The 26,875-nt window shown below is 36.5% G+C and overlaps 1 pseudogene; it reads right to left on the minus strand.

The window, feature by feature from the left end:
* Window positions 1–1,173: 1,173 nt before the first annotated feature.
* On the minus strand, window positions 1,174–4,059 carry LOC120528782 (annotated as a pseudogene).
* Window positions 4,060–26,875: the final 22,816 nt, after the last annotated feature.

A 26,875-nucleotide genomic window follows, 5' to 3' on the forward strand; every position in this document is an offset into this window, starting at 1 on the left:
TGAGTCGATGGTTACCCCTGAATTCCTTACTTCTGACTTCCAACTGACATCCAGTTTAATTCCAATATCCTCGCTATATCCATGTTTGCCTATCACTAAGATTTCTGTTTTATCCTTATTTAGTTTGAGAAAATTACTGCTAATCCAATCAAAAAAATTGCTAAAACATTGGAAAATAGAGCAAAGAGCATCATGGTCATTGGGTGCTACCAATAAATAAAGCTGCATGTCTCTGTATAGCTGAGGTAGCTCACCTTGTGCTTTGCAATGATCTGACCTAATGGAAGCATACAGATAGAAAAAAGCAACAGACCCAGTGTAAATCCTTGTGGTACACCATATACAGTATCATGTAACTCTGAAGTACAATCACCATAGCTCGCAAAGAATTTTCTACCTGTTAGGTAAGAATGAAATCAATTTATTATGACACTGCCAGATAGGCCCACCCACCGTCTAACACAATTTATAAGAACACTGTGATTAAGAAGATGAAATAATGTGCACATTTTCATATTTAGCTGCCACTGTTATCTACTGTGTACACATTACCTACTGCATACAATATATTATATTACAGCTTTAATTAATTTTCTAAACAAAATGGTTTCAATTGGCTGTAAAACTGAAAAAGGCACACAACATTCTAAGCTGCTATATAGTAAAAGTTTAGAGTTAATAAATGTCGAAAAGGTGCACAGCTTTAGCTTCTAAAACTTGAAAAGATTGTCTCTCAGTATGTAAAATCAAGAATTTACTTGTGCCAGACAAAATGCACCTATGACATGTATTACATTACAAACTACTGCAGTAACATAATTGAAACGACCGAAACGCTGCTGGCTCCTGCTCTCTCCCAAGATAGTACCACAGAACTGCAGACTATGGCAACATCTGTTGAGCATTCTAAAAGATTGAATCTGTACTTGTACGCATTATCCATCCATCCATCCATTTTCCAACCCGCTGAATCCAAACACAGGGTCACGGGGGTCTGCTGGAGCCAATCCCAGCCAACACAGGGCACAAGGCAGGAACCAATCCTGGGCAGGGTGCCAACCCACCGCAGTGTACGCATTATATATTGTATTATAGTACAGCTTTTAAAACTGAATAAAAAGATTACAACACACAAAAATACTGAAGCCAATGGCACTGTTCGCTCAAAGCTCTTCAAAGTGAAATGCGCAGTGCTGTAGTGCCTCCTGCAAGATCTTCAGGCTCCGCTTGCAGCGCTCTGGTTAAATGTGCTGGTAGCTGTGTCCTGGCATCAGTTCTTGATGGGTTTCTTTGTTGACAACAAGAGGTGGAATCTGTTGATTAGACAAAATAAAGAAAATTGACACTTGTTATTAAAGCTCGCCAATATTTAAACTAGCAGAGAATTAATTAAAGTAATTGTTCAAATTTTTGCAATTTTATGGAAAAAACATTTGATATTTTAGTCTGCAATGGAACTGACCTTATTAAAAAAAAACTTTTTTTCTCTAAAATTTTATAATTGCTTCCCTTTGCAAGGAAGCACAGAACATTTCTGAGATGCTGTGAGGTTATTATCACATTGGTATAACCAGAAAAAGGAATGTAAAATAAATCAAATCAGATTAAAGGCAGAAATGTGATTGTTTCAACCACTTTTATCTAATGTTTGAAATGAAGCAGGCTAAAATGTTAACATGTTTTTCTGTGAGCGTATTATTCCTATATGATTTCAGAAAAAAAAACATCTAAAGTGAGTGGTGGGTTAGCTCTCAAGGTGCTAAAAAATTAATTTAATAGAGCCGTCAAGAAGAAGGAAAGAAAATGCATTTAAAAAGGAGCCATTGTGCAGTATTTCTTCTGCACAATACAGTACACAAATTAATATTGTAACCTTTATACCTTTAAATATGCATTAAAATGTACTGGAGTAAACAACTCAGAAAATTAATGTATGGCTGAATAACAGAAGATACCAGCTTTTGATATTCATTCATGCTAACACAAATAGCATAATAAGAAATTCAAGGTTCCCTTGAAATGTGAAAAAAGCTAGTATTGACATTCAGTCATTGTTTATACATTGTTAGATGTATTTGACACCAGTTTCTTAATCAGCAAGCCCTTTTGGCAAACTAGAACTTCATCTCATTGTAGATGTCAGAGCCAATTATTCTTGATAAAGTAATAGCTAGTTCAAGAGTTACTTCATCATACTGTAAGTGAGGTTTTTGAAATAAATAGCATCTTCCATACTTATTTACTCTCTCTCTCTTTCTCTATCATATAGGTGAATAATGGAGGGTCATCATTTGACATACACATACTGGAAAACACATGCAGACACGGATGTGAAGCTGAGAACTCCATACAATAACAAGCCAACAACAGTAACCAAACATGTGGTTTCCTTAAAATCTCAAATGCATCAGGATAATATTACAAACCGAATGTATAAATACATACAAGTGTGTGTAAATGACTGTCCTCATTGGATCCATCAGAACAAATGAATGTGAGCTTTCTGGTTGCAGTGCTATGGAGTGCTGCAGTGTTTTAAGGCTCACGGCTGTCCACAGCCAGTGGACCCCTCAAAGATAGCTTAAAACCAGCCAAATTGTGGCAGATTATAAATTCCAAAATCCATTCGTAATTTCAAACACATTGTATGAATCTAAGAGTGGTAATGTCAATGTGTTTAACATGTTTTAGCCATTGAGAATGGTGAATCATCAAAAAATTCAATCCTTGGCAGTGGTTCCAATGCAGATGGGAGAAGTGAAGCTAGCCCAGCTGCAAACATGAAAACATCTTCCACACATTTAGTAGCCTGACCTTCTGTAAGCAAACAGAATTGTTCATACACATCTTGGCATATTGTTAAGTAATTTTTCACCTATTTTGCAAACCTTCCCAGTCAAGGAGATAGTCTGCCCAATGTTTGTCTTTGTCCAGGTCTCCTTGTACTCCCAGATGGACTGATATCAGGTTGCACAAGGCTCTCCAAGTTTAAGAGTGGTGACCATCTTTTCTGAGTGAAACAGGACAGGAGTCAGTAAAATAGGATGCTGCCACACTGCGGTGAAAAAAACTCAAGTGGTGAAAGACCCTCTTTAAATCTAAAGAGTACAACACACTGTTACACTGCTGTATTGTGCCAATCAAATATTGCATGCATATGGACAATATTTTAAAACATGATGTTTGAAGGATAGTTTCAGTAATTTTCAGCATCTAAAGTTTTAAAGATGTTTCTACTGATGAAATAGGGTCACCAACTTAGTCTTGCTTTTGCATTTTCCTGTGTACTTTAAACATGAGTCTGTGGGATATGCTGCTCAAGCCTGGGTTCTGGTTTTGGATCACTTATTTTGGATGGTTTAAAGCCTTGGAAAGTATGCCCCCATAATCTCCTGATGAAATGAGACAGAAAACTGCAAAATGACCAGGGTGTTTCTTGAAAATGACTCTGTCCACTAAAATACATATATTTCACCCTAACTCATCACCAGAAATACTTTTTGTGATAGAATTGCATGCAGATTCTTGAAACAGTTCTTAATAAATAATGTAGTTGTCTATTAACAATTGAACTGCAGGCAAGCACTATGTTTACTTTGAACATGGCAAGGTAACTAACAAAACATTGTAAGACTAGGTAGAATACAATGGTATCTGTCAATTACACATGAGTTACAGTCGATAATGTACCATCGGAGATAGTCTGACACAATTTTTCTGTTTTCTTCAATAGTAGCCACATATCTTAGACATCCAGCTGTCTGTAACATTGTTTTGTGTTTTAGAGTAGATTCTCACTGAGCTTCCACAGTAACAGCACTCTCAATCTGGAAGACACAATTTTACTTTAATATTTAAGAAACAACTTATCGGTTTCTTTTCCATCTAATCTAAAAATGTCTACAAATCTTTCTCTCTTGCTTCTTCAGTTATGTCATTCACAGTTGCTTTGAATGAAGGTTGGTCTGCAAGGTACAATACAAGATCTTAATGGAGAAAATGAGGGCCTGGACCTCTATGCACAATTGCAATCATATTTCCAGCCAAGAATTTATTCATCCACCCTAAGAATTGGGTTAGTTATATAAAACACAATCTGACTTGCTTTTTATGTTATTTGTACTGTTCCACAGATATTTAGCAGTATCTTTTGGAAAAACTCAAACATGCTCCATGAGCCAGTAAAATCAAGACAAACTAACACATTAAATCAGTGATGTGATATTTAAGTACAAGTGACACATCCAGCAATACATATACATACCATTTGCACTGTAGACCAAGTAACATCATCCTGTCGATCATTAAGATGGTTCATTAGAAGAGTTAGAAACTTTCGTCTTGGACCTCCTTTAACAATTTCAACTTCAAAAATACCAGCATGTCACAGGTTTCCGAACATGATGCACAATTAAAACTTGGACTGCTCTATCCCAAACATTTGACCTTGCAATGTTAAACTGGCTGACTCCTCCATGATCAACAGGTTGTGACAAGTTTGTGATATCAGTTAGTGTAATGTTTACCTTACAAAAGACTCACTTACATTGGAGGAAATGCCAGAGAGAACACAATCTATTTTTGCACAATACTAATGTGCAGTAAAAGGTTCCTTTCACACGTTATCATAGAAGTAATTCAGTGATTAACTAGTAAGCGTACAGAGAAAAACTGTATTGCCACTTCTTCAACTTCTTCAATATCTGCTTAGTCAGAATTTTTGATGAATGTCCGGCTGCATCTCAGAGATATGTTAAAATTACTACCTTGGTAAATAAATTTACAGTCTTAGAAAGGAAATTTAATTGTACGGTAAGCCATAATACTCTTGATAATGTTATTATATTTCACAGTATTCTTATGCCATTTCCTTCTTCATGTACTCAGAGCAAAAACTCTGGTCTCAACATAAATTCAAGGGTCTGTTCCAAACGTGTAACCTGATCACATTAACAGCTTTCAGATAAATGACCCATATTTGCAAATTAGTACTAACACTTCATTTTCAGCTTTCTGTTTGGGTGTACTTTTATTATGGGGTTCGATAACCAGAAGGGAAAGGCATAAAATTGTATGCATTACATCTTATGCAATCAAAATTTGAGAACAATTTATAAAAAATGGTTTCTTTCAAATATTGGCAACTTTCTTTGGTCATAATTTAAAGTCATAGTAGCTGTAGGTATAACTAAATCAAAGCCAACTAAATTAAACTTGCTCCCATCACTGAAATGAACTTTGGACCAGTTCTCCTCAGTCCACACAACATGCTTCTCAGCAAAGGCTAGCCTAGTTTTTTTATTCTTCTTGCTGATGAGGGCTTCAGTCCAAATTCTCTCAGATGACTAGACATTGTATTTTGAGATTCTTGCGGTGTTGAACTGATCCCACACTGAGAATCTCCATGTCATCCTGTTTTCTCATACACTCATCTTATGTGGGAGACTGCCTTTTTTTCAGGAATTGAGTAACAGCTTTGATATTTGAGAAATTACTGTCTTGGAATGACAGGCTTCTGTTCCAGTGGCTCTGAGGGACATGCCGTCAGCTTTCATCTGAACAGACTGACATCGCAGTGTTTCAGTTATCCTAGAGCAGCTCAATTTCTTGCAAAATGTCTACCAATGTTGACTAATCAGTTGGTGTTGCCTGGTACAGTATTTCAAGACATTGCCAAATTAGAACCAGCTGTTAAATAGTGCGACTTGTTCTCTAATTTTGATCGCTGACCTTCTTCAATAATCTCATTAAACTTTTCATTTGTGCTGTAGGATAGTTTCACAAATGAAATATGATTATACTATATCTTTTCTATTCATGTTGAGGTGACATCTGCTTCATATACCAAGTGACTTTGTAAATTACAAAAATGTAATTTATTCATGAATTTTGATTGCTACCGTAGAGTCTATATTATTCTTCCTTTACTACAGAAATACTTATCAATAAAATGTTGCCTGGTGAAAGGTGGCAGGTTATTAATGTTTCTGACAGATAAAACAACTGAATAGTAATCAAAATAATTGATGTGTGTTATACTGAATGCAGTTTAAAATATAAATCCTACTGTTCTCCCAAATATAATACAGGAAAGTATTTTAAGACCCAACTACAGGCCTTACTAAGTAACCAGCCTCTGTCGAACCAATTGCCCAGTGTTATGCATGGGACAATATTAAGATTTTCAGTGCATCTTTTTCCTAAATTATTTCTTTCATGTTAACTCACCCCAGTGTCAGCTTGATTAAATTCAGCTGGGCTCCAAGTTGTGATTGCAATTTCAGAACTGCAGCTAAAAGAAACAGAATCAACACATTATTATGTATGGTTGTTACGGCCTACCAAAAGTCTAGGGATGTATATAAATAGGCTAGGCTATACACAAATGAGAGAGAGAGAGAGACAAAACACCAAAAAAATAAAATAAAATAAAATAAAACAAACTCCATTTATTGTCTTAATAAAACAATACACAAAATATGGAGAAACTATACGGAACAAGCAAGGCAGGAGAACCACATTAACATAGCTGTCTAATTTCAAAGTTCACAACAAGATACAAACTATTTGCATTTATTACTTAACTGGCTAGCTTACAGTTATTTCGTTAATAAGCAACCAAAAACCCAAATCATCCAACCTTCACTCACTCACTCACTCACTCACTCACTCACTCACTCCTTCCTTCCCTCCCTCCCTCCCTCCCTCCCTCCCTCACTCACTCACTCACTCACTCACTCACTCACTCACTCACTCACTCACTCACTCACTCTCCTAAACCCCAAAGAAGCTTCATTTATAAACCTAGACCCCACCCATAACCCAGGTGAGTTTAATAAGCAACTTAAGTGGGTAATTAGGGCAGGACCCAATTAAGGTAAACCCCAAATTAGAATATAAAAGCAAAAGTCTAAAGTAGGTCGTAACAATGGTATGCCAAAGTATGATAAAATATTTAAAAATGCCAGATCATCAGATCTTCTAACCTCCTCTAAACTGTTTTTTAGGTATCTGAAAAAAGAGATCCTACAATATCCATCTATCCTCCAACCCGCTATATCCTACTGTAACTACAGAGTCACGGGGGTATGCTGGAGTCATTCCCAGCCAACACAGGGTGCAAGGCAGGAAACAAACCCCGGGCAGGGCGCCAGCCCACCGCAGGAGATCCTACAATATGCCTTTCCTAATTCCTTTTTATATTCAGCCAATACGAATGGCCTTTCTGTACCAGGCACAATGACCACCTCTGAGCACTCTGGATTCAAAAGAACGTATGGTTCTTCATCCATGTCCTTGTTATATATTCTAATTTTCTGGACAGCTAGTTTTAGCAGATCAAGTGCTGATACTTGTGGGTATGTAATGATAGGAGTGTTTTTTATCTTACAAGTTTTAAATTAACTCATTGTGGCACCATCAATCCTATGTTTATCTAGGTAAAAGAAAGAATGAGTTTGTTGTAAATTATATATTTAGAAATTTGTTGCACAAGTAGTTAAAAACCAAATGGGTCTACTGATTAAAATATAAGTAACTTTAAAGCTATTTCCTTGCAAACCATTATCATTCATATCTGGCACAAAACAGTTAACCCACCTTACCTGAACATGTCACTGTTCTTTTTGTAGTCATCTCCTTGGCCCACAGCTAAGGGATTGTCTTTCTTTCAATTTAACGTTTCTGTAGTAAATGAATTGTTTATGCTTTGGGAATGTTTTTTCTGCTGGAATGAACAGAACTGGTTATCAACACATTATAAACAGGGTAATTTAACCTTCTTTAAACCATATATTAAAAAAAAAACTATTGATGTGTATTTTACTTCACCTCTTTCCACAAAATTGTTTAATATGTTTACTTGTAACATGTGACCTTTAACCTATGGGCCATTACAAATAACATTTCATTTGAAAAGATGCGATATGCACTTCTGCAGATAAAAGCACATAATAAATACATTTTCTTCAACTTATCAGCTCCTGAATAGTATGTACACTTGATATATCAATTCCATTAACTGTAATTTAAAATTGTATGAAAGTTAGCAGTCCCAGTTAAAAAAAAAAAACTATAAAAATCACTGAAAATATATCTGCTTAATATATATCTTAGCTAGCTTTAATAGTCCACTTACTTTGATTAATATTTCCAGTTGGTTTGGATATCAACTCTGCATCTGGTTTTTCCATCTGGTTAGTCTTTTTCAGAAAGTTTAAACACTTCCCACAAGAACAACAATAGTGGACTAACTGGCCAAAATGGTTTCCACAAAATGGACAAAACATTGTCACTTAGTTTACTGCCACAAACTACATTCATTATCCCCTCGCAAAACAGTTTGATTGACACAAAAGGTCAATAACAAGCACTTCCTGTTTATTGCACCTACCCTTTCCGTTTGATTCACCACTTACCGTATTTGTTTCAGGAGTTGTAAATATTTTTTTCTTTACCATTGTACTTTTGTTTTCTGAAATAGTTTTCTGAAATGTACATGCTTAATTATGACAGTCGTCTGCTGACAAAATCAACAGCAGGAGTTGCCACATTCTATTCGGAAATATCATGTATATATTGGTGACAAAACACAACCACTTTTGACAGTACATCTTGCTATAGAGTGTTAAGCATAATAGTGAATTTTTAGAGTGCATCATTTATAACAGAAGCAGAAATATTCACGCATTTTGTTAAATTGTAATTATAACGGATAAAATACACTACATTAATTGAATCACCTTAACTAATAGACCATAATAAAAAATGTAACCAAAAACAAATCAGATGAATAAGTTAAATGTGTACAGTCACATTTGGCATAATGAGCATTGGCCATTCTGTTAGACTTTAAGGCAGCAGGTTTAGCAGACATCCAGCTGCACCTTCTCCCACTTACATTGCAAACCATGTGACTGAACTCCAGCATGTACCAGGAGTCTCCTGGACTTTATCTGATAACAAAGGTTTAAAACCGAGTTAAACTGACATTTTCTCAGTGGCCCTTCTGCACTTCTTTAGCCACAAGAGAAATTATAAATTCCACTTTAACTCACTGCACCATCTTGAAGATTCTCTCTGTTTCTCTTGGGTGGCTCTCTCAAGGGGATTCTGAGGAAAATTTCAGGGGAATCCCTAGGGCATTCTGACCAGGTTTACTCCTGAGCAAATCTCTCAAACTACCTCTGTCTCTCTCTGAAATTGAAAGCTAATGAGCTGTTCTTTCTCTGTTTGGGGAGCTAAAACCGATAATCTTTTTTCTCTTTGTGGACCAGAAGGCTGAGATGCAGTCTGCCAATCCAAAACTGAACCATTCTGAATATTGAGAAGCAGCAATCACTTCAAGAAGGGAACTTTTAAAGTCTTGTGCCAGAAAGAGTAATGTTCTTTCTTACGATGTTGCAGATAACACAGCAAAGAGCCTAACTGCAGAAAGAATTGCACACCACAGAAGAAGAATCACACTGCAAAAAGCAATGTACTGCAATACAAGAAGAATCCTTCACTTGATCCTGGAGCAATAACAAAGCAGCAATTACACACAACATCGGACATCACCTTCAAAGGCTGGGTAACATAAAACTATTTATCTGTGCCAAGATTAATTAGAACTCTAGACAGCAAGTAAACAGTCAGCCTCTCTCTATTATATGTACTGTATGTTTGTCTGTCTAGTCTGTCAGTGTCCTGAGAGATATGTCAACATATATATATGATTACAATGAAATGCTTGCTTGCATGTGCCCCTGCAGACAGTGAACACAGACAAAAAAAACACACACAATAAATAAATGAATATAAATAAGTAAGTAAATAAAACCAGAACCATAGGAATAAATAGAGACAGTGGCAGAAGCATATGTGCAGGTAGCAGTGGAGGTGACACAGGGTTACTGATTGTTCATGAGTCTGATTGCAGTTGGGTAGAAACTGTTGCTGAACCTGGAGGTGCGCATCCGAATGGACTTTAGACGCTTCCCAGATGCAAGGAAGGTGAAAGTGACAGTGGCTGGGGTCCCGCCTGATATGGTTCACTTTCCTGAGACAGTGTGTAGTGTGGATGTCTTGGATCGCAGGGAGCTCTGTGCCCGTGATCTGCTGTGCTGTGTTCACCACACGCTGCAGAGCTATGCAATCCTGAACTGAGCAGTTGCTGTACCAGGATGTGATGCATCCTGTCAGGAAAGATTCCACAGTACACCTGCAGAATCTGCAAAGGGTTGTGGGGGACATCCAGGCTTTACTCAGTCTCCTGAGGAAGTAGAGGTGTTATTGGGCGTTCTTGACTACTGCTGCAGTGTGACTTGACCATTTAAGGTCATCAGTGAGGGTGACTCCAAGGAACCCAAATCTGCTGACCTACTGCACAGCCTCACCTCCGACATAGATGTCAACAATTGACAATTTATTTAATCAATTATTTATCATTTAATTATTTATTATTTAATTAAAATTTATTCAAAGGCAAGACCGATAATTAACACAGTTAAATCTCTCCTCCTTCCCACTTTATTAAGACTGCCCCTGGGTCAGCAATTAGAATTCATCTTTCCATTTCTACAGTGAACTGTAATGGAGATACAATGTCTATAAAAAGCATTCACCCCTTTGAAGTTTTTACTTTTTATTGCTATACAACATTAAATTACAGTGAATTTAATTGAATGTTTTTGTCACTGATCAACAGAAAAAAACATTTAATGTCAAATGGAGAACAGATCTCTACAAAGTGTTCTAAGTGAGTAAATGTCAATTTAAGTATTCATCTCCTTTAATATGACACACCTAATTCATCACTGCTTCAGCCAGTTGGTTTGAGAAGTTCCATAATTAGGTCATTGGAGATCAACTGTGTGTAGTCAAGGGATCTGAAATGATTTTAGTATAAATGCACCTCATCTGGAATGTCCAACTTGTGTTGCGTCAATATGGCCTAACCTATACAATGAAGTCATAAGACCACCGAAAGCAACTCTTTGAAAAGGTGATTGAAACCACAAGTCAGGGAGTGGATACAAGAAAATATCCAAGTCACTGAATATCCCCTTGGGTCCAGGTAAATCAACCATTAGGAAATGTAAAGAGTGTGATAAAGCTATAAATCTGCATAGAGCAGAGCGGGTAATTTTGCAAGAAGAAGATTAGTGAGGGAGGCTATAAAGACACCCATGATCACTCTGAAGGAGTTATAAGCTACAGTGTCTTAACTTTGAGGGAGAACCTGTGTATACAACAGCTGCTGCCCTGGTGATTCACCAGTCACAGCATTATGGTAGGGTAGCAACTGTTAAAAATGCATAAGCCATTTCAGCAGAAGGCTCACTGTAAACTCTGATGGTCTAATAAGGTCAAAATTGGGCTTTTTGGCCATCAGACCAAACACTGTATTTGTTGTAAACCAAGTACTGTACATTACCAAAAACACAACATCCCCACCATAAAGCATTATGTTTAGTTTCATTTCCTGTCTCCCTGGAACCTGGCCCTTTGAAATTCATGGACTGGAGGAACTTGGGGCAGGTCTTTTAGAAAAGCTTTGTTGTTTTACTACAAACTTTTTTAAAGAGTTGTCCCTAGATTTGAAATTCATGTCTGGCCTAGTGAGACTAGGTGGACACAGACTGTTGTTTTCACCTTCAGAGTGAAACTTTTCCTAACACCATCTAAATGGAAATAAGTAAATCACAACTTACCTAATAAAAGAAATAAGTTAGAAAAGTTTCCAATATGAAAAAAGTTTAAATGAAAAAAATGAAATTAACTAAATTTAATTGCAATATTAGTGGAGGAAACAGTGTAATTTAATATTGAGAACAACATAATGCAGTGAGGCTCCATCATACAACTGGTGACTTAAATATGGTCAGCTCTGCTTAAGAAGGCTCATTATTGATGTTTTGAACATGCTGGATAACAACAAATGATAATATGAAAATGTTCAGATTTACCATTAAATGAACAGAATCTTGCTCCTACTCTGTTCAATGCTTGTATGGACTGGGTGTTGGGCAAGGTCGTGGGGTCCAGTGGCTGTGGGGCATCTGTTGATGAAGAAAGATTCACGGATCTTGACTTTGCTGACGATGCTGTGATCTTTGCGGAATCAATGGAGGCTCTGATTGGGGCGCTCGAGAGACTGAGTGAGGAGTTTAATTGTCTGGGTTTGTGAGTGTCCAGGATAAAAACCAAGATCCTGGCTTATAATGACCTCTTGGGCACAGCCATCAAGCCGAGGTCGAGAGGTTTACTTACCTTGGCAGTGACATTCATGTCTCTGGTGACTCTTCCTATGAAGTCAGTAGACGGATTGGGAGAGCATGGGGGGTCATGAGGTTGCTGGAAAGGGGTGTGTGGCGCTCCCAATATGCTAAATGCTAAAGGATGAAGGTCCAAGTCTTTAGAGTTCTGGTGCTTCCTGTCTTGTTATATGGTTGCAAGACATGGATGCTATCCAGTGACCTGAGACGGACTGGACTCCTTTGGTACTGTGTCTCTCCGGAAAATCCTTGGGTACCGTTATTTTGACTTTGTGTCGAATTAGCTGTTGCTCATGGAGTTATGAATGAGGCACATTACCTACATTGTGAGGGAACATCAGTTACGGCACTACAGCCATGTGGCACGTTTCTCCGAGGGTGATCCAGCTCATAAGATCACCATTGTCGGGGAACCGAGTGGCTGGACCAGGCCAAGAGGTCACCCATGTAACACCTGGCTGCGACAGATAGAGGGTCATTTCTGGGGGGTGGGACTGGACCGTGCATCTGCCTGGTGGGTTGCAGACCAGGATCCCGAGTTGTTTCGTCGTGTAGTGGGTGCGGCAACACACTGTACCAGTGCATACTCCCCAACTTGACTTGACTTGACTTGAACAGAATCTTACATAATTAGTCTAAGATGTTGAAGATTGGGATGATCTCATTCTAATTAAATCAGTCACATAGTTCACAAATATGGCTTGTTCACCAGGAGAAGTGTCTGCATATTTCAAAGAAAACTAATTTTCTTGCTGTGCCCTATTCAGACCAGTTATACTTTCCCTACTGGTGTAGAAAAATAGAGATTGTTTATAGAAGTATTTTGATTATTTGGAATTTAATATTAGCTGAGTGAATTATTTGTTTACCTTGAATAGATATGGCTAGCAAGGTTAATTATTTGTCACCTGCCATTTCTGGGCACTGTGTGAAAGCCTGCACTGTTTCAAGCAGGATGAGTGTTCATGTCATTCTGACTTTTAAGTTTTTCCCTTTTGAATCAATTTCTTGTTAAAATATTTGCACAGTTCAGATCACTGTATTAACAGGTGTTATATATAAGCTAATAAGCAGCAAATTCCTCATGGATTTTAGTGAAGGTGGCAGAAGACAGTAAACAAATGAAGTCACTTTAATGTCATTTTAAAAAGTGAATTACCTATGGGCTTTGAGGATTCCCTCAACTCACACAGCAATGTCCAGTAAAATAAGCAGATGCAAAATAATCCTTCCACTGATCCCAGGTAACATATACAGTAGGTGCTGTATATTTCTGTGGATTAAATTTCAAGTCATGTTTTATTCACACTGTCTTCACAACTTGTTTCTCAGTTCAAATAAGCAATATCTGTCACTTCTCAAATGTGTTTGATTGTTTAATTCAGGACTTTATAATACTTTCGTAAAATATATACAGTATATATATATATATATATAAAAAACCTGCCTAAAACAATAATTTAGTAGTTTCTCTAAATTCTAAATTCTAATAATTGAGCATCTGAGCATGTATGAGCTACAAAGCAGCAAGGACATTGACAGACGGAAACATTAAAACTTATATATATAAGGATATATATATATATATATAGATATATATATATATATATATATATATATATATATATATATATACATATACTGCTCAAAAGAATTAAAGGAACACTTTTTAATCAGAGTATAGCATAAAGTCAATGGAACTTATGGGATATTAATCTGGTCAGTTAAGTAACAGAGGGGGTTGTTAATCAGTTTCAGCTGCTGTGGTGTTAATAAAATTAACAACAGATGCACTAGAGGGGCAACAATGAGATGACCCCAAAACAGGAATGGTTTAACAGGTGGAGGCCACTGACATTTTTCCCTCCTCATCTTTTCTAACTGTTTCTTCACTAGTTTTGCATTTGGCTACAGTCAGTGTCACTACCGGTACCATGAGGCGATACCTGGACCCTACAGAGGTTGCACAGGTAGTCCAACTTCTCCAGGATGGCACATCAATACGTGTCATTGCCAGAAGGTTTGCTGTGTCTCCCTGCACAGTCTCAAGGTCATGGAGGAGATTCTAGGAGACAAACAGTTACTCTAGGAGAGCTGGAGAGGGCCATAGAAGGTCCATAACCCATCAGCAGGACCAGTATCTGCTCCTTTGCGCAAGGAGGAACAGGATGAGCACTGCCAGAGCCCTACAAAATGACCTCCAGCAGGCCACTGGTGTGAATGTCTCTGACCAAACAACCAGAAAGACTTCATGAGGGTGACCCAAGGGCCCCATGTCCTCTAATGGGCCCTGAGCCTACTACCCAGCAGCATGCAGCTCGATTGGCATTCGCCATAGAATACCAGAATTGGCAGATGCACCACTGCTGCCCTGTGCTTTTTACAGATGAGAGCAGGTTCACCCTGAGCACGTGACAGAAGTGAAAGGGTCTGGAGAAGCCATGGAGAACATTATGCTGCCTGTAACATCATTCAGCATGAGTAGTTTGGTGGTGGGTTAATGATTGTCTGGGGAGGCATATCCATGGAGGGTCACACAGACCGCTACAGGCTTGACAAAGGCACCTTGGCTGCCATTAGGTATCAGGATGAAATCCTTGGACCCATTGTCAGACCCTATGCTGGTACAGTGGCTCCTGGTGCACGACAATTCCTGGCCTCATGTGGTGAGAGTATGCAGGCAGTTCCTGGAGGATGAAGGAATTGAAACCATTGACTGGCCACCACACTTTCCTGACCTAAATCCAATAGAACACCTCTGGGACATTATGTTTTGGTCCATCCAATGCCACCAGGTTGCACCTCAGACTGTCCAGGAGCTCAGTGATGCCCTGGTCCAGATCTGGGAGGAGATCCCCCACAACACTATCTGTCATCTCATTAGAAGCATGCACCGATGTTGTCAGGCATGTATACAAGAACACAGGGGCCATACAAAGTGCTGCGTACAATTTTGAGTTGCTGCAATTAAATTTTGGCAAAATGGACTAGCCTGCCACATAATTTTTTCACTCTGATTTTTGGGGCGTCTTTGAATTTAGGGCTCTGTAGGTTGATCATTTTCATTTCCATCAAACGATGTGGCATCCTTTCGTTCCTAACACATTACCCAGTCTATATCAGTATAGATATCCAGGAGGATTTCTTTTTCCCATTGAGATCTGATGTGTTTTCAAAGTGTTCCTTTAATTTTTTGAGCAGTTTATATATATATATATATATATATATATATATATATATATATATATATATAGTACAGGCCAAAAGTTTGGACACACCTCCTCATTCAATGTGTTTTCTTTATTTTCATGACCATTTACAGCACTCCATCACTCTCCTTCTTGGTCAAATAGCCCTTACACAGCCTGAAGGTGTGTTTGGGGTCATTGTCCTGTTGAAAAATAAATGATCGTCCAACTAACCTGACTTCTGCACAACACAACTGCTGGTCCCAACCCCATTGATAAAGCAAGAAATTCCACTAAATAACCCTTATAAGGCACACCTGTGAAGTGAAAACCATTTCAGGTGACTACCTGTTGAAGCTCATCGAGAGAATGCCAAGAGTGTGCAAAGCAGTAATCAGAGCAAAGGGTGGCTATTTTGAAGAAACTGGAATATAAAACATGTTTTCAGTTATTTCACCTTTTTTTGTTAAGTACATAACTCCACATGTGTTCATTCATAGTTTTGATACCTTCAGTGAGAATCTACCAATGTAAATGGTCATGAAAATATATATATATTAGTTATATAGCAATACCTTTAACACCAGTCTGACTACTGGAAAGAGGTGTCATATAGACTCAGATCTGTGGAAGAAATATAACTTAGTGTTCTGTAAATGTCTTGTTGATGTTGTCCTTAGAGGTAAAGAAGCGGAACTGAATTTGACATCATTCTGAATTGCTGAGCAGCTTATTAGATTTTTCTATAAACATGCTGATTTCTAAAATGTGAACCAGATATAAGATTATATGCACATATAAATATACACATACACTTGAATATACTGTATATACACAGTCAACACCAAAAATCTACTCACATACTCAACTTTAGCTATCGATATAAATCTATTATATACTTTACAAAGACAGGCATTAATGTCTTTATTCGAAGGGGGCAATTAGTCTCAGTAAGTATAGAAATGTTCTAAGAGAAAAACAAAAGAAACTCCCCCAAACACACTCAAGTGTTACAAACAGATACTGTATATATATGGGTGTGTATGCTTGTACTATATATAAAACAGTAAATATATACAGTATGTTCATTTCAATATATTTTTTGTAGCTTTTTGTTATGCTTTTTTCAGAGTGCCTAAAATGTTCTATAAATTATATGGGGCACCTTTGTGGGATTATTTATGTAAGATATTGGTTACATTTTAATTAATTTCAGACTTTCAAGAAAAAAGATTAAGCAATTTCATACATAATACAGCTTCCCAACTATACTATCCCTCAGCCTAGTTCTTTTAGGATTTTGTAATATTTTCACAAGATTTAATGATTGAACAATGTCCTGCTATTCTTCTTTACTATGTTGTAAATAACGTTTTATGTAAAACTGCAAAAATGTTTATTACTGCAATATATCATATTTTGCCATATTACTTATATTTTTCAAAAGTGACTCTAATCAGTTAAGGCTTTATCACCTTGTTGTGATCTGATCAAAGTTCTGAATTGTTCATTTTATACAATGGCTTAGTCTGATAGAAGTTTTAATTTCTCTTCTTCTATTCTCTCATTATGTTATTTATCTAGAACTGCTGGTAAATCCAAAGTCATAGTTTGGGTCTAAGCTGCCTTTTAATTTTCTGTAACTAAATGCTGTGACCTATTTTTGTCATAAATCTTGTTTAAATATGCAAAATGCACAATAATGAAAATCTGTTTTTGTCACTGATTTAATTGCTTTACTGTTGCTAGCCCTTGCATGATTGACATTTTTTTATAAATTTTCATGTGATTGAATTATTTGATGATTTTTAAATCCGTTGTTTTACTCCCTTTGGTTATTTTTATTTTAATGAGAATTTTGTATTTTCACTGTTTGCACGTTCTTTCTGTTTTGTACATGGATGTTCATTTTAAGTATATAGATTTCATAAGGAAAAGCCCTATAAAATAGACTATATAAAATAAGACCATTTGCGCTTATCATCTTTCTAATTATCTAACAGTATGGGTGCAACAATGACCCAGGACTTAAAAACATTTAATGACTATTACTATAATTGTTTCCAGATGCATTAAGGATTCTTTGTGTAAAACATGATTTTTTATGTCTCTTTAGTTTGTTGTTGTTTCAGATCATTATCTGGTTTCAGTAATATAGCTGCAGCATACGCTTCTTATGAAGCAAAAAGCAAAACTGCAGAATTTGCCACATGTATAATCAATGAATTTTTATATAGCACTTTTCACAAATAGACTTTTAATGACACTGTAAACATGAGTCTTCCTGCTATTATCTTGCCTGAAGAAGGGGCCTGAGCTTGCATATTGTAATCTTTCTAGTTAGCCAATAAAAGGTGTCATTTTGCTTAACTTCTCACTAATGACAAATTAAAAACTGTTAAATTAAAAAAGTGAAATTAATTATATCCTTACAAATTACTACTAATATTTAAAACATAAATGTATTGTTTGCAATATACCAACATAAGTATATGGTTATTGTTGGTTTATTCATCTCTATACAGTGTCAGTGTCCAAACATCAATTTTATAGAATATAGCTCTACCTTTCTTACTTTAGTTAAATTACCAGTCATCCACATTAACTTATCATTCACTGAATAGATTTAATTTATATTTACTTTTAATTTAGCAAGCACAAGTTTAGTCAATAGGACCTGCTTTGTCTTAGTTATAGGGAATTTTTTAGGATTTTCATATCTATAAAACAAAATGATTTTGTCATTGTACACTGCTGCTATGGGAGTGCAGTCTGTATATGTGTTGTTAAATTAAAAGGAATTGACTATATTTTGCAAAGCCTTAATAAAATGATGTTCATTTCAAATAGTAGCTCTTTGTGCTACGTTTGATGTGTTTTGTCTGCTTGTTTCTCATTAAATTAAGGTTCTTGGCATGTGGTTAAAAGAATCATTTGCTTTTTTGGATGTGATATATACTATATATATATATATATATATATATATATATATATATATATATATATATATATATATATATATTCCATTGGTGCCAATAAAAGCATCTGTAGATTAGCATATTATAGCTTATATCTCTCATATTACTATTATCATTTTTGCATAAATAAAAAACCCTGTTTTTTGAGAAAAAATATAAAAAACAAAATTGAAAAAGCTTGCTTTAACAAGGATCCAAAAAAAAATCTCGGAGAGTATATAAGCTTTGCTTTCAAACACATGCCAAAGCATCTCTTCTGAAATGTTAAACTGTCCAGGGCAATTTATATATTCTGTAAGATTTTTTTCATTTCACTATCCAGCTGGGACTACCAATAACTTGGGCTTTATTTTAACAAAGTTATAAATATTTATTTTATTCATGCATTCTTACAGACTGGTACAGCATGCACCTGTCAGTTTATACGCGCATAGTTTACTTGATCCAGGAGAGACCAAAAGTTATCTCAAGAGCTTGAACTTCTCATTTAAGAAAATAAAATAAGGATTCTAATATTCAGCTTGTGTTGTTTTCAGAGTATGGCTGTAAATGAGCTCATTGAGCACATTCTGGCAACTTCTTAGTTAATTAATTCATTTTCCAATCCTCTTTACACTAATACAAGGTCTGTTAGTCCTCCAAAACAGTATATCTTATCCTAGGGGGGTTAAGGGGCATTGATATATTTTCCAAGAATACTGTAAATTTACTAAATGAGCCACATGCATAGCATACCAAAATTCATTTGCCTTGCTTGGTATGGTAAGCTGTCTGAGTCCAAAACTCCATGTACAGAAGTAGCTTAACCTGCTCAGTAGTAACAGCAGCACATAAATAATTTTTAAACCAGCTAGAGGGCTCTTACAGCACAATCTGAAGCACTGACCAACTATTTAGATAATTTTGTTATATCATGTCTTACATCTGTTTAAGGCTTTGATTTTAGTGCATCTTCTGTTGTAATTTTATTAACTAATTTACTGAGTGACTGGACATTAAACTGAGAACAAACTTCTACCAACAGAGAATGAAACATCTTTTATTTAAAATCAGTATGGAATAAATCATACCTATTTCTGCTCCTTGCTTCTGTGGTACGTCATTTTAAACGTATATGTATATATTTGATTTTTGCTGGAATCTATCACAACATCTACTTTACATTCCATGAGTTATTTTTAAATCTGTCCTTACGTTTTGTTCATATGCAATGAAAACACTGCCTTAGTATTCGGATGTGCTGCACTTTTCTTCCTTATGCAATATTTTGTAAAATAAAAAGCAGGTATCTGTTCTGATAGATTTTTGTGTGATAGCGACAACTATATAAGAAGAGTACTGAATGTACCATTTAATAGTAGGGCCTGGGGAGCTGTCTATTTGCAGAATGAGCTACTGAATGAAAATCTTGTAAAACTGGATTAATACAGGTGTAACAAATTAATCACTTAGACCTTATCTCTCAAACCAGAATCATTTCATTATTCTGATGCATTAGAGATTGTATTTCAAATGAATGTAATTTGCAAAAAATATGTTATGAAGGTCAGCAACTGCAGCAATGCAAGAATAATATCTGTTCTAAAAATAAATCTTAATAGCATTAAGTAAAAATATACATCTTGAGAAAGCAATTACGGTAAGACTGCAGAAAAGACTAAACCAAAGTAAAAATTATTTTAATGTAGTCATTTTAATTGCAGCATATACTGTAGCTGGACTTATACATGTCTTGAGGCACAGCGGTCTGCAACTTTTCAGCATGGAACCAAGTCTTTTTCTTAACTCAATATTCATTCTCCTCTGACTCCATGAAACTTCACACATTCACCTGATTTTTCTCATTTCTCTTATCTAGAGCTTTGCTTCATTTTCTGTCTTCATCCACCATTTCTCACTTCTCCTTACACAGCTTTTATATACTTTTCACTTCAGTGTCGGAGATGCTCCTTTAGAACTTGCCTTGCAGACATTTTCTCTGACTGTGACTAGGTAGATGCCAGTTAAATCTACTCAAATGACATATCCTAACCATTGATAGAATGGGAGGATAGACCATTAATCTGCTTTTAGTTTTATAAAAACGTATTGAATCAGCATCCAGTTACAGATTTTCTCCTTGCACATTCAAATACACATTTTAACACAGTTAGAACCCAAACATATTCCTTAAGATTACCAAATCCTTTTAAAAAAATGCCTATTAATATCTTGTTTAAGCTGCAAATCTTTCAGTTTTGCAGATGGAATCAACACATCTGGCATGTTTGTAATACCACGTAATTATTATTTTATTATGGGCTAGTCCACTTTATCAAGAAACTTCAATTCTCATGTAGAAGTACATAATCTACTGCTTTTAACAACATGCCGTACTTCTGCATGTGTTGTGTCACCACTGAGAAACCTCAATTATAAAGTATAGTCTCTATCCCCTGGCAATAGATTGCTTTAGAGATCTACAGATTTTTTCTGGCTTCATTTATTATAGATTTGTTGTAGGAATCGAGACATTTCAATTTTCAAGTCAGAATGATAAATCTGCCATTTCTATCACAGATGGGGGATCTGTATCTAGGACACTGTCCCTATTTGCCCTGGCTACATATTTATTATCAGCTTTATTTATTATAAATCAGCCTCATAACTTCATTTACTATAGTTGAGCTTGATATATAAAGACAATTTCACATAAAAACAGACATTCTGAGCTTTGCAACAATATGCAATACTTATATGTGCATTCAGCAACCATACTGTGAGAAAGAGCATATTACTGATATAGCTCTCAGGAAGCCTTTGCATGTTGATTGCTGTTGTTATACACACTCAAAATCATTTCCTTTAGCCTACTAGAATTTTGCTGCCATTCAAGAGATGGAATACTGTGTTTTTTCCACCATCCAGATGAAAGTAAGATATTTAGGAACCAACCAAAGGTAGCGCCAGTGTCTCAAAGCTAGCATGACTAGTGTGCCTGTGTCAGAACCATAGGTTGTCAACATCCTTCTTTAGAATGAGTTATTAGAAGTGATTTTCTCATTTTCACACAAAATCACTGCAAGAAAACTTTCACAACAGTACTAGACCCAGAAAAGCTTGTGGGGATTAGCAAAGAACACAAAGCATCTTACATTCCAGACTGGTTTTCTGGGGTGACTTTAATATATATCCAATGGATTAGAGGAGACACAGTCACTTCTTACATAAGTTTCTGTCCGGAAATCCAAGAAAAACAATTATTAAATACTATAATGACATACAGTATCATAGTTTTCTAATGATCTGAAAAAATAAGGGAAAACTTAACGAGGAAACTTACAAATGTGAAGACAAAAATGTTACAAAAAAGTTAACTATCAACTAGACAAAGTAATTAAGGGTGCCAAAAGCAAATTAAAGGACAGTCTGCCAGGAATGCTTTAAAAGTGATCACTAGAGAAAGCCTCCCCTGCCACACATAATCCCTATCTAACTGACCCACTGAACAATTTTTATTGCATGTTTGAGAAGCTCCCCTCCACCACTTGGGACATCAGCCTACCTTACTTATCTCTCCTACAGTCTGCCCTCAGCATTTGGAGCCTAAAGTCCACTTGATCTTACAAACACAGAAATGTCTATAGCTCATGGTCCAGATAACATCTCTCCGTGATGGTGCAGAATGGCATAACACTACCAGTTCCCTCTGGGAGCCTCTTGACCTTGCCACCATTGATAACATAACCAAGGGATAAGCTGGGCAAATGAAGTCACATACACAAGGCAAAGGGTAGGTGCAAAAGTATATCAGTGCTTTTAATAAAATCCAAATGAAATCCATAAGTTCAAAACAGTGCAGTGTTCCAATGTCACTAAAATAATTCAAAAAATCATTCTTGTGGAAGTAGAGGTTAAAAACAGTCAAATAATATTCCTCAAAGGCAAGATTAAAATACTGAAGGAAGCTGTCCTTTAAAATTCAATGTCTCCTCTGCTTACCTCTCATGAGGCCTTACAGCATTGGAGATGACCAACTGACAGTCACAGCCATCTTTCTCATCTAGCCTGGGTCCGCGCGGTTCCATGGCTCACCAGCAAGAATCCCAATCCGAGCCTTCTCTCTCCGACTGCCTCTGCCTTTCTGGACTTATATGGCGAGTCACATGACTCCTGGTCACTCAGCTGGAGCTGTCCTGAGATACAGCCTCACACTCTCCTTCCCGGCTGTCTGCCTCTCTCTCTCTCTCTCACACACATTCACACCTGCTCTCTCTGCCCACTCTCCCATTGCTTAACCTTCATCTTTCTAATTTCTCACCACTTTACTTTTTTCCTTCTCATTTTTCTTTTCTTTTCCTTGTGCAGGTTCCTTTTTATACTGGCTGTGAAATTGGGTGCAGGTGCGAGAAGCCATTCCCCCCACGGCACTATTGAGGCATCTGACTGATTTGCCCATCCCTGCATGTGAATGTGGTGCGGTCAGCAAGCTCCTCAATTAACCACCTTTTGTTTATCACAAATTGATGGTAAATTTCTGCAATAGAAATAAAATAAAATCTTGCTTTAAGTCGTTATATTCTCTGCTCTGCGCCCCAATTAATAGAAACTACCATCATTACACTAAAAATCCAATTACCCTTAATTCTATCAGAATATGTAACCAATGTAGGAAGCCCTTTAAAACAGAAAAAACCTTTATCTGTTGTGCTGCCACATAACATCTACCTTTTTCCACCCTCTCAAACATATATACAATTCAATGCCTGGAAAATGTCTGGGATGTCTTTGCATCCTAGGAACAATTACGCTTCAAACCAAACTTTTCATCAGCACAATTCCTTCACTACTTTCAAGCTAGAAACATTGCTAAACAGAACCTGCCCAATTTTCCTCACCTTCTACCTTGTTCTATTCCAGAAGAATTATTTATCAGTCTTAAAGACTCACATAGCATCTTTACAATTTATAAAAATATTTTGAAGCCTCTTCCTTTCAAATACCCCAGAGTACATTGGGGAAAGGATCTGTCACTTAATATTTCAGAAAAGAAGTGGAAGGCAGCCATGCACAAAATACACTTCAGCTCCATATATGGAGAGCCTTTAGTCATTCAACTTAAAATCTTTAATCGAGTGCATTTATCTCATTTAAAATAGTCCAAAATGTTTCCAGGGCAAGATTCAATCTCCTTCTGGTCGTGCACCTAATTAACAAATCTTTACATGCCTATCAGACAACCTTGGTATCACAATCACTCCTAACCAATTAACAGCTGTCTTTGGTTTACTCCCTTACAGCCTTGAAGTGGAGAAGGACAAACAAACTATTTTCCTTTACCTCATTAGTAGCACATAGACTTATCTTGCTCTAACTGTAAGAATTCCACCCCATCGATCATAAGTCAGTTGGTAACCAACATTTTATACTACTTGAAAGTGGAGAAATCCTAATTATCACTTAGAGGATCTTTTCAAAACTTTTTTTAATATATGGCAAGATCTATTCAGTGGCATTTTAGAATAAGCTTCCACTTTGAGGAATAAGGACACCCTTCTTTTTCTTGCTCCTTTTAAAGAGTAGCTTCGGTTTCTGGCTCCTCTGTCTTTCTCTTGAGTGGGAGTTGAATTTTTCTTTGATTTGTTAAATTTGACTTGACTGCATGGAATGTTATCTGTTTCTAATTAAAATCAATTAAAATAAAAAAAACACCTTTTGTTAAGGCACAGATCCACTATACCACACTCTCCATCTACATTAAAGTATTGTGCTAATCAGTTAGCTTCTAATTTAAAGATAGTTTCACTCATGTCTTTGGCATTTGGCTGAATGCAAGGTCCCTTCCTGTTTCAAAGAATTAACTCTGTGCCTAAAAAGCAAAATCCTTACAGTCTAAATGATTATGGGCCTGTAGCATTGACCTCTTTCTTTTCCTGATTTCTATTCTCCATTCAATATAAACTATGTTTATTTTATATAAAAACTCACCTAATATATTACTGTCCGGAAGTGCAATTCTGCTTTACTATATTGTTTTGCATATCTGTATTTACTGTATATAATATTGTGATCATGTATTGTATATCCATCAATTATCCAACCCGCTATATCCTAACTACATGGTCACGGGGGTCTGCTGGAGTCAGTCCCAGCCAACACAGGGCGCAAGAAAGAAAACAAACCCTGAGCAGGGCGCCAGCCCACCACAGAGCACACACACTAGGGTCAATTTAGGATTGCCAGTCCACCTAACCTGCATGTCTTTGGACAGTGGAAGGAAACCCATGCAGGCACGGGGGGAACATGCAAACTCCACGCAGGACTGCGAGGCAGCAGCGCTACCACTGCGCCACTGTGCTGCCTGTATTATATATTGTGTTGTTTAATTCTATGTACCTTATTAGTGTATGTATGTAACACCATGAGAAATACACAGCAACTGTGTTGCCTGGCAATAAAATTCAAGTTCAGGTTCAGTGCAACAGAAAGTGGACATCTACTTCATTCACTTTGTAAATAAGGACAACTCAGACTGAAAACGTTTTCTGAAAGGGTTTTGCTTCTCATTTTTTTATTCATTCTGTATGTTTGCATGGTTTAAACAATGAAAATGTGAAGATGTACTTCCATTTTTGTATTTGGTGGGTCTTTGCATACAGTTTTTCTTAAAGTTAATAATGCCTAGTTTTATTTTCCATAGTGCCTGAAATGATTGGAAAGGTACATTGGTACTGTAGCAGAGGACATAAAGCACTTGATGACAGTGTAATAAACCTTTGCTTTACGGTCAAATACAAGGATATGTCCTTTGTGGAAAGAGTGTGCCCATTCTGTTCTGTTCCATTCACATAATGTTTTGATTTAATTTATTAAAAGCTAAGATGAGAGCTTTAGTCATAAATTCTTTATTATTTCAATCTAGTGTATTTATTGACCAAGGCTATTTTAGTTTTGCTTAAGTTTTCCATCACTTTAATACATTACTATCCAGGGTCTGCTATTGTTTCAGTGACAATATAAGGGATTGCTCTGTGGTTTAGGGTTCCCAAATTCTCAAGTCTTTTTGTTGTTGGTGAAGTGAAACACTTGATCAAACCAAGCTTTGTATGTAGTATTTAAGGGAAAGTAGACCAGACCCCCTAAATAATAGCCTGGGGAATTTATGTATAATTGATCAATGTGAGTCATTAGGTTGTTTTTTACTTTGTGTTCATGCTGTTGTATTTAGCATTGCCTATACTCAGACCCTTCTTGTTTTTTATTTGTACATTTGGCTTAGTTCACTCATTTGTTGTGTTTGAAAATGTCTCAACAGTCCACACTGCCCTTAGTTCACAAAGGCCACTTCATATCTGCAGCTTAGTGAACACATACCTCATCTACACAAGTATCTACTCTGTTTGAGTGTGCACTAGTTCATGCTCTTTGATCAAAATCTGGACAGAACATCAATTTATAATCTGCATTAGTAGATAAGCATTCCAGCAAGCATCAGCATCCTTTCAAAGCATCATTTCGAAGGCTTTGCAGCAAAGTAAACATTATTCCCTAATTGTTCTTTTCTAAGTTACCTTATTTTTTCCTAATTACAATGAAAATTATTATTTAAAACTCAAAGCATTTTGACAATGTACAAATAAGATTATGTAAGTTATTAACACAATTATATTGTCATGATTCTCCCCTTTTTCTTTTGTCTTAAAATTATTTTTGCTTAATACATATGTTTATTGTTGTTTAGTTAAAATGTTATTAGCATTTTCTATGTATATATCTGCTTTGTTGTGAGTTTTTGTATCAAGGATTATAATTCTGGCATCCAAAAAAGGGCTGCAGTGTCTGATAAAAAAGGCAACAAGATGCACAAAGAAAGATGAGGGTAAGGGCTAGCATGTCCAGTGAACAAATGTTCCAAAATAGAAGTGGTTAGTGAAACATGCTGACTTACAATTGTACCATTACGTCTGTTATACTAAACTAGGTGTGTAAGCCCATGCTGTAAAAAGTCCTGGGTCCTAGAAACTATTAAAATCGTCAGAAAAAAATTGAGATGTAGAGATGTCAGGTAATTGAAAGGAACTATTCTGGGCATCTCCCTCCTAGGAGGATTCGTTTTGCCGAAGTGTTTGCATCGTTTGTGCATTAGCAGTGGGAGGAAAACTAAAAGAGATACCGCTTTGCTGATGTTAGCATCTAAGTGACTTTCTCTTTCTTCTGTGGTTTCATTTTTCTGACGTGCTGGCCTCGCTTGTGTTATCAGCGGCTAAGCCAGTTTTCTGTTTCCTTGGAGGCAGACCCCTTTACCACTCCTCCTGATGAATAATCAGACACAGTGTCCATCAAATATTTGTCCTTCGTCAATATCTCGTTGGTCAGACACAGGTTCTAGGGATATGACATTCCCTGCAACTGACCCAACAAAAAAGAGGGCTATATGAAACATACCTATGGCACATATTGAGGACAAATTTAT

This window comes from Polypterus senegalus, chromosome 4 (assembly GCF_016835505.1).
Source record: "Polypterus senegalus isolate Bchr_013 chromosome 4, ASM1683550v1, whole genome shotgun sequence".
NCBI lineage: Eukaryota > Metazoa > Chordata > Cladistia > Polypteriformes > Polypteridae > Polypterus > Polypterus senegalus.